At 42.1% G+C, this 9,336-nt stretch overlaps 1 pseudogene; it reads right to left on the reverse strand.

Moving 5' to 3' along the window:
- Positions 1-1,654: 1,654 nt before the first annotated feature.
- LOC114617170 lies at positions 1,655-3,308 on the reverse strand (annotated as a pseudogene).
- Between the last annotated feature and the right edge of the window lie 6,028 nt (positions 3,309-9,336).

The raw sequence follows: 9,336 nt of genomic DNA on the forward strand, positions 1-9,336 counted from the left end.
CAGGAAATAGAGACTTCCTGACTGCTTGCACCGTTCCAAAGTTGACAGTGAATGAAAAAGATTCTAAAACTGAACGGCACACTCCCCACGTCCTTGCTCACTCATAGACAGAAGCGAATTCCTGAGGGCTTGAATTCTACATCCGGGTAATCATTTCCTCCTACAACCGGGTAACCATTCTCTCCTACATGAGTCAGCTGAAAAGAAAAATGGAGGGGAAAAAAGGTGGGAGGCTTTCTTCTCTCATGGTTTGAATTTAAATATCCAGTGTAGGTTCACACGTTTTAACACTTGGACCCCAGCCGGTGGTGCTGCTCCCAGCACGGCAGCCTTGATAGAGGATGAATGTGCTGGGGACCAGCCTCAGATTTTTAGAAAATACCTAGCATTTGAGTTGATTATTTGGGAATTTCACATCATGAACTCTGATCACACTTACTTCCCAGTCCTCCCAGGTCTGCCTTACCACCCTTGTGACTGCCCCCCACCCAAAAGGAGAAGGAGGAGAAAGAAGAAGAGGAGGAGGAAGAAGAGATGGAAGAAGAGTCCAATTTGTGTTGCCCATATACTCAGTGGAGCATAGTCAAACTCACAGTGGCTTAAAGAAAACTGAGTTCTTCCACTCCCTCCCCTCTCTCCCTCACCCACCTCCAGAAGCCATCAGACTGAAGATTTACAGTTGTATCCTTAACACAATTTTTAAGAGTTCTTTTTGATGGCTTTCTATCTAGGCTGTTACTTTGGAATACAAAATTACCAATTACTTTTGAAAGACAAAAACCACTGGATCATCTCATTAGATAGAGAAAAGGCCTTTGACAAAAAAATCCAACACCCCTTCATAATAAAAGTCCTGGAAAGATTAGGTGTACAAGAAACATACCTCAAGGTGATTTACAGCAAGCCCACAGGAAACATCAACCTAAATGGAGAGAAACTCAAAACAATTCCACTAAAATCAAGAACAAGACAAGGTTGTCCACTCTCTATATACCTATTCATTATAACACTTGAGGTCTTAGCTTGAGAAATAAGACAAAAAAAAAGCAGGAGATCAAAGAGATGCAAAAAGGAAGGGAAGAAGTCAAAATATCTTTATTTGCAGATAGTATAATTTTATACATACCCAACACTTTAAAACTCCACTATGAAACTCCTACAGCTGACAAAGACTTTCAGCAAAGTAGTGAGATACAAAATTAATACACACAAATTAGTAGCTCTTCTATACCACAAATGCCAAATGGACTGAGAAAGAAATCAGGAAAACAGTATCTTTCACAATAGCCTCAAAAAATTATCTTGGGATAACTTGAATCAAGCAAGTGAAAGACTTGCATGACTTAAAAAAAAACTCACGACACTGAATAAAGAAATTGAAGATATCAGAAGATGAAAAGATCACCCATGCTCATGAATCAGTAGGATTATGGCCATCATAACAAAAAATCTACAGATTCAAAGCAATCCCTATCAAAATTCCAACACAATCTTCATAGATCTTTTTTTTCAATTTCCACAATGTTTTTAATTGTGTATCAGTGATGGAAAAGCAATTGTTTCCATCATTAATATACAGACTATATTTTTTAAAAAATATACAACCTTTAAAAAAATACTTTAAGGTGAAGACAATTGCTTTCACATTCAAAGCTCACAATACAGCCCCACACACAGCCAGGTGCTTTGTGCTCTCCACATCTTCCACCTCCAGTTCCAGGGGACGCTTTTGACCGGAAGTCTGGGCAGGAGCCAGGGGTATGGTCACTGAGTTCTTTTCCTGCACCAGTAGATTCTGAAATTTTTTCTTCATGTACTCATCCTGAACCCATGGATGATTTAAGGCTTCCTCTGTGGTAAGCCTAGCCTTTGGATCCACAACCAAAAGTTTCTTGACAAGGTCCAAAGCCTTCTCTGAGACATCTGTCCAGACTTCAGGAATAAAGTTGTACTTTCCACTGGTGATCTGATCCTTCAGTAACACTTGGGTCTTATGCTCAGAGAAAGGTGGATACCCACTTAGGCAGATGAAAAGAATAACTCCTAAGCTCCAGCAGTCCACAGCATGGCTGTAACCACCAGTCCCGTTGGAGACAAGGACCTCAGGAGCCAGATAAGTGGGTGTACCACATAAAGTTCTCATCAGGGAGGTCTCCCCCAAGATCTTGGACAGCCCAAAATCAGTGATCTTGATAAGACAATCCTCTTCCTGAGATGATAAAAGAACATTCTCCGGCTTTAAGTCCCGATGTATAATACCATTTTTGTGAAGGTACTGTACAGCTAAAAGCATCTGGTAGAAATACAGCTTGCAGGTGGCTTCTTTCAGGCATTTGTTTCCCACCACCCGGTCAAACAGCTCTCCTCCTTCCATCAATTCCAGAACAATGTAATAATCATCTGCATCAAAACATCTTTAATCTTGATGATGCACGGATGATGTAGTTTCTTCAAAATTTCTATTTCGGTTTCCACACTGAGAGCTGTGTCGGCTTCTCTCAATGAGCCAAGGGCAAACCTCTGTTTGCTGATGATCTTTATGGCCACTTTCTTACATGTTTTCCTCCCAAAAGCCATCTTTATCTCTCCTCAAGCACCACTTCCAAGAGTTTTTGACATGATTCATTCATCTCTTAGTTCCTTAGGATAAACTGTCTGATCATCTACAGTCAAAATACAAAAACTTTATTTCTACATAGTGAAAGCGTGATTTCAGAGTTATTACTCAAAGGACAGCATTTGCCTTTCCCTATAAGCTCGGTATTTACAAAGGTTCCATTTCCACTCTGATCCTCTAAGTATACGATGTAAGAATTTTTAGGCCCCATTTCCCTGAAGATACGAAAGTGCTTCTTGCTGTAAGTCCAGTACTTGTCCGTCCTTCTCAACAGTGGTCCATCAAAGCAACACTCACAGCTTTTACCCCTCCCAAACCAGTAGTTGTCGTTAACACAGTCTAGATTGGAGAATCCATCCTGCAGAGCCCATAGCCGAGCCCAGGCAGGACCAGGGTCTTCGGGTTCTTGGTCCTCAGGAATAGAACAGAGTTCCTGAGCAGACACGGTCTCTAAGGAGCTCAGTGTCCCTCAGTGTCCCAGAGCTGGAGTGTGAGGATTGACTGGAGGAAGGCGCTGTGCTGGTGGAGGAACTGGATGCACCCTGATACTGTGAGAGGTCGTTCAACTGAGAGAGAGTGCCTTGGGACTGGCTGGAGCCGCCTTGGGACTGTGAACAGGAAGCACTGTCATGAGCCTTCCAGGAGGTGCTGCCGTGGGACTGATGACTCTTCATATCGGACCGCGTGAGACCACCAGAAGCCACAAACACTTGCACAGCTGCAGCCAGTGGTGTCAATCTTCATAGATCTTAAAAGGACAATTCTCAACTTTATATGGAAGCACATAATACCAGGATAGCTAAAACAATCTCGAATAATAAAAGAACTGTTGGAGGTATCACCATCTCCAATCTCAAACTATACTACAGAGCAATAGTAATAAAAATAGAATGGTGTTGGTAATAAAAATAGGCACGTTTATCATGGAATTGAACTGAAGACCCAGACATAAACCCACACACACCTATAGATACCTGTTTTTTAAAATAAAAATCCAGAAATACACACTAGAAAAACAGATAGCATTTTCAATGATGGTGCTAGCCAACCTGGAAGCCTGGATGTAAAGAAATACAAATAGATCCATATCTATCACCCTGGACAAAACTCGACCTCAAATAGATCAACGACCTTAACATAAGGACAGATACTCTGAATCTGATGGAAGAGAAAGTGGGAAATAGTCTTGAACTCATAGGCATAGGAGACAACTTCCTGAACAGAACACAGATAGCACAAGCACTAAGACCAACAATCAATAAATGGGAACTCACTGAAAATCTTCTGTATATCAAACGGCACCATCTTTCAGACAAAGTGGTAGGCTACAATGCGGCATTAATATATCTAAAATTTAGAAAGAACTCAAAAAACTGAACACCAAAAAAAAATAAATAACCTAATTGAAAAATGGAACACAGATTTAAATAGGAATTCTCAAAAAAGGGAAATATAAATGGCGTAGAATAATTTAAAGAAATGTTCAGCCTCTGTAGTTAACAGGAAAGGGCAAATCAAAACTACTATGAGATTTCATCCTATACCAGTCAGATTGGCCAAGATCAATAAAACAAATGACAGTTCATACTGTTGAGGATATAGGGTAAGGGGAACACACATCCATTGCTGGTGGAAGTGCAAAATTGCTCATCCGCTATGGAAATCAGTGTGGCAGTTTCTCAGGAAACTGGAAATAAATCAAATTCAAGATCTAGCTATACCACTCTTGGGCATAAATCCAAAGGATGCTTTATCATGCCACAGAGACACTCGCTCAACCGTATTCGCCTCTGCTCTGTTTACAGTAGCCAGAAATTGGAAACAGATTAGATGTCTGTCAACAGTTGAATGGATAAGAAAAACATGGTACATTTACACAACAGTCTATTACTCGGCTGTTAAAAAAAACAAAAACAAACAAACAAAAACAAAAAACAAAATGGATCTCCCTAGGAAGGGGAAACAGAACAGACAGTTATAAATGAATGGGGGTGGGGGACTAAAATGGGAGGAATAAGTGGGAGGTGGGGAAGAAGAGGGTGAGGAAGGGACTGTGGGGAGAGACAGCAAAAACTAAGGGACATTTGAGGGGCTGTATGTAAATCTAATACAGTAGGAGCTTCCTAAGATATAAACACATATAAAGTGATCTTAATGAAGTCACCAATTATCAGGGGAGACAGAGCCACAACTGGACATCTCTCAGCCTCCAGTTCCAGGAATGGGCTACACTAATACACTGTTGTTGGCCAAAGGGGGCCCGCGGGAACCCTAAAACAATCCACATGATTTCTGAGGCTATTGGTCTCCCTCCCAACACTGATGGTAAGGCCCTATTGCTGAAGACAACCTACACAACTCACTGTACACAGTGAAGTCAAGCTGGTGTCTACCTAGAGCCTTCACCCATACTGACTAGTGTTCAGGGTGCTTTGAGGTACTCTGCGTGCTACCAAAGGAGAAAAGTAAACACCAATCATAGACAAACTTTGATCTACAATGGTGAATTGCATGCAAGATACACTAGGGTAATGTCACAAAGCCTGTGGGAGTAACCAACCAATATCTAATTAGATGTAAGGCCTAATCCATAAGACGGAATCCATCCCCAAAACTATAGGTAGCCAAGAACCTGAGACTAGATAGGCCAGGGAACTAGAGCAGTACCAAATACCACTGCTCTGCTAAAGGAACAGAGCAACAAAATGACTCCAAATGACATTCTGCTATATTCATAGATCAGGGTCTTGTTCAGTTCTCATAAAAGACGTATCCTCCTGCAGTGGATGGGAACAAATACAAAGACCCACAGCTGGACAAAGTGCAGAGAGTGAGGGACCTTGGAACACTCAGACCTAACTGGGAGGTCTCCGTCAATTCCTTCCTCTCAGGGATCAGAGAACCCTGTGGAAGAGGAGGCAGAAAGATTGTGAGAGCCAGAGGGAGCGGTGGACACCACAGAAACAAGGCCTTCTAAACAGAGAAGGGCTAACACACATATGAACTCTCAGGTATGTAGGCAGCATGCACAGAGTCTGCACAGGTCTAAGCCCAGTGGGATCCCAGCACTAAGGGGGAAGGTGAACACAAGCCCTCATTCCTAACCCAGAAGCTATCTCCAGTTAATAACTTACAAATCAAAAATGATTTCTCCCACAGAGTCACACGGTGTATATACAAATACACTACTCTTAAGACCAGCATTTTTACAGATTCTTTGTCTCATTAACTTTGTTTTGTTTTTTAAGTGTTACAGGTTCTTTCTTATATATTATGGTTTCTAGTTTTGTTTTTTAATGGGAGTTCTGTGCGTGCAAATGTGTGTCTCTGCACACATGTGCCCACGCACATGTGCACGCACACACACATATACTTCTTGAACTTTTTCTTTGGCATTTTTTCTTCTGTTTGTTTGTATTATCCCATTCTGGTTTGTTTTTATTTTATCTATTTTCATTTTATTATTGTTCTTGGGAGAGCCGTTTCTATCTTAATGACAGACATAAAGAAAGGATGTAAATGTGGGCGGGGGAAGAATGGAAAGACTCTGGAAAGGGTTGGGGAAGGGGAAAGCATAATCAGAATATATTGGTTTTTTTTTTCCTTTTATTTCATGTACATCCATGTTTTGCCTGCATATGTGACTGTGTGAGGGTGTGGTTTTCTTGGAACTATTAACAGTTATGAGATGCAGGTGGTTGCTGAGAATTGAGCCTGGGTCCTCTGGAAGACCAGTCAGTGTTCCAAACCATTGAGCCATCTCTCCAGCCTGAATATATTGTATCTTTTTAAAAAAATCTATTTTCAATAAAAGAAAATATACCTCCTCCCCAAAAAATGCAATACTACCAAGGAGAAAACTACTTTGTCAGAGAATGTCAGATGCCCTATGTTAAGAGACACATGCAGGGGAAGTGTCACAATGTCTGCTCGTGATTCTTGGTGTGCACAAGTGGACTGGCAAATGTGTCAAAATGTGTCACATGACTGTGGAGGTCAGAGGTCAACCTCTCAGAGGTCAACGTCCAGTGTCACCCCTCGGGAGCGGTCCACCTTGTGTCTTTTTCATTTTGAGATCTGTTTATTTTTAATGTCCACATCACAGCACACATGTAGAGGTCAGAGGTCAGCTTTTGGCGGCTTGCACCTCATCTACCGTGTGGAAGCAGGGGTTGTCTTGTCTCTTCTCCTGTGCTGTGCTATCTGTGCTAGCCGGCCTGAGAGACTCCAGCTGATTCTTTTGTCTCTGCCTCCTGTCTCACACAGAGTGCTGGGATTACATATGTGTGCCACTGCATCTGGCTTTTCACAGTGGTTCCCAGAACTGACCTTTCATGGCAGGATTTCATGCCTCGCATTTTTACGCACTGAGCCCTCTATATTTTGAGACAGGGTCTCTACTGGCTTGGGCTCACCAATTAAGTTAAGCTGGCTGGCCAGGAAGCCCCAGAAATCCTCCATCTCTCCTTCCCAGCACTAAAATTAAAAGTGTACACTACCTGCCCTGCTTCTTCTGTAGGTGAAAGGGATCGAACTCAGATCTTCATGTTTACACAGCAAACACTACCAACTAAGCCATTTCTCCAATCCCTGAAAGTGATTCTTAAGTAGAGCCTACACACACACACACACACACACACACACACACACACACACAAACACACACACACACACACACACACATATACACACAGTAGCATATACTATCTATACTTTCCAGTACACTATATATACTAGCATATACATATACTCGCTCACACACAGTAGCATGTACTATCTATACGCTCCAGTACAGTAACATACTAGCATATACATATATACTCTCTCTCACACACAGCTGCATGTTTACGAATTTTCATTTCCATCCTCATGAGTTCACACATAAAAAAATCACCAGGAAGATGCAGCTAAATGCTCGTAGCAGTAAGCTACAGACATGTGCTTAGTATGTGTTCTGTCACTTTTCTGTAGACTTCAACTGTTTATAAAATTAAATTACTAGGAAGAAAAACTTGAACTCCACAGTCTACCAAAAATAAAACCTGAGCCCCCCAATCATAAACACTATATTTACATCATGTCCACTTCTCCGTCTCCATCAGCCCTTCTAGTCTCTCGAACCTAGGGCCTCTTCCTCCTTACTGTTGTATATCTGTGACCCACTGAGGCCATTTCGTGTTGCTCACAGGTGTTTAGGGCTGACCACTTGGAACTAGATAACTCATCAGGGGGCTCCTCCCTGGTGAAGACTGATTCTCTACAGCAGCCATTAATTGCCTGAAACTCTTCATCCAGGGGTGGGACCCCATGAGATTTCCCCTTCCACACTTGCATGTCAATGGGTGATGTCACTGTGCAGGTCATTTTTAGGTGACCACATTGTTAAGATTTCATAGCTATGAGCTGGAGAGATGGCTCAGTGGTTAAGAGCACTGACTGCTCTTCCAGAGGTCCTGAGTTCAATCCCCAGCAACCACATGGTGTCTCACAACCATCTGTAATGGAATCCGATGTCCTTTTCTGGCATGTCTGAAGACAGCTACAGTGGACTCATACACATAAAATCAATAAATAAATCTTAGAAAAAGATTTCATGGCTCTAGCCCCTGTCATATATAGAGGACACTATCTCAAAGCACATGTCTGAGTTCTCTGCTCCACCCCCTTTTCTATGATGTTCTCTGAGCCTTAGGTATGGCTTTGGGTACCTCATGTTCAGTTGCTCTCTGTATTTTTACCAGTGGTGAATTCCTTCAGTGTTCACTGTCTGCTGCTGCTAGAAGCCTTTTCATGATGGGTGAGTGCCACAGTTATCTGTGGGTATAAGGATAAATACTTAGACTGCAGTTGGGAATAAATAAATATTTTAAAAGTTGGCAATCGAAGTACCCACTTGTCACTGCAGATCTCGGCAGGTAGACACAGGTCCTTGGGGCTCACTGGCTGGTAGCCTAACTTAATCAGTATCTTCAGGCTGATGAGAGACCTGTCCCCCAAACAAGGTAGACTGTGATGGCTGTGGTGGCCCATTCCTTCAATTCTGTTGCTCAGGAAGCAGAAGCAGGCAGACAGACGTTTGAGACCAGCATGGTCTACATGGTATGTTTCAAGCCAGTCAGGGTTACAAAAAGAAGCAGGGGAGGAGAATAAACATCCCAAGACCTGCACAGGTTCAAGCCAACAAAAGCCTAGTACCAAGAAGGAGAAGTGAGTGTAAAGTCCCGCCCCTAACCAAAAGGCAATTTGCAGTTGATACTTGCTGGGAAAGAGAAAATCAGTTTTCCCCAAAGGAGAAATGTCTCTGTGCATATCAACCACACACCTGAGCAGGTCCCGTGTACAGGAGTAGATAGCCAGCACAGAAGGAACTTTCTTGTGACTTCTTGTTGTTATTGTTTTAGAGACTTTTTGTTTGGTTTTGGCTTTTTTTTTTTGGTGTTAAATTGTTTTTTGTTTGTTTTGATTTTCTTGTGTTTTTGTTTTGTTTTGGGGGTGTTTGAAAGAGAACACAGAGGAACATGAAGGTTAGATAAGGGGGAGAATCTGGGATTAGGGGAGGGCAAATATGATCAAAATATGCTATATAGACAATTAAATAAAATGTAAGAAAAAAAACAAGAATAAATGGGGCTGGAGAGAGGGCTGCTTTTCCAGAAGATCCAGGTTTGATACCCAGCACCCACATGGCAACTTGCAACTATCTATAACTCCAGTTCTGG

This window comes from Grammomys surdaster, unplaced genomic scaffold (genome assembly GCF_004785775.1).
Source record: "Grammomys surdaster isolate TR1022 unplaced genomic scaffold, NIH_TR_1.0 135, whole genome shotgun sequence".
In the NCBI taxonomy this organism is placed as follows: domain Eukaryota; kingdom Metazoa; phylum Chordata; class Mammalia; order Rodentia; family Muridae; genus Grammomys; species Grammomys surdaster.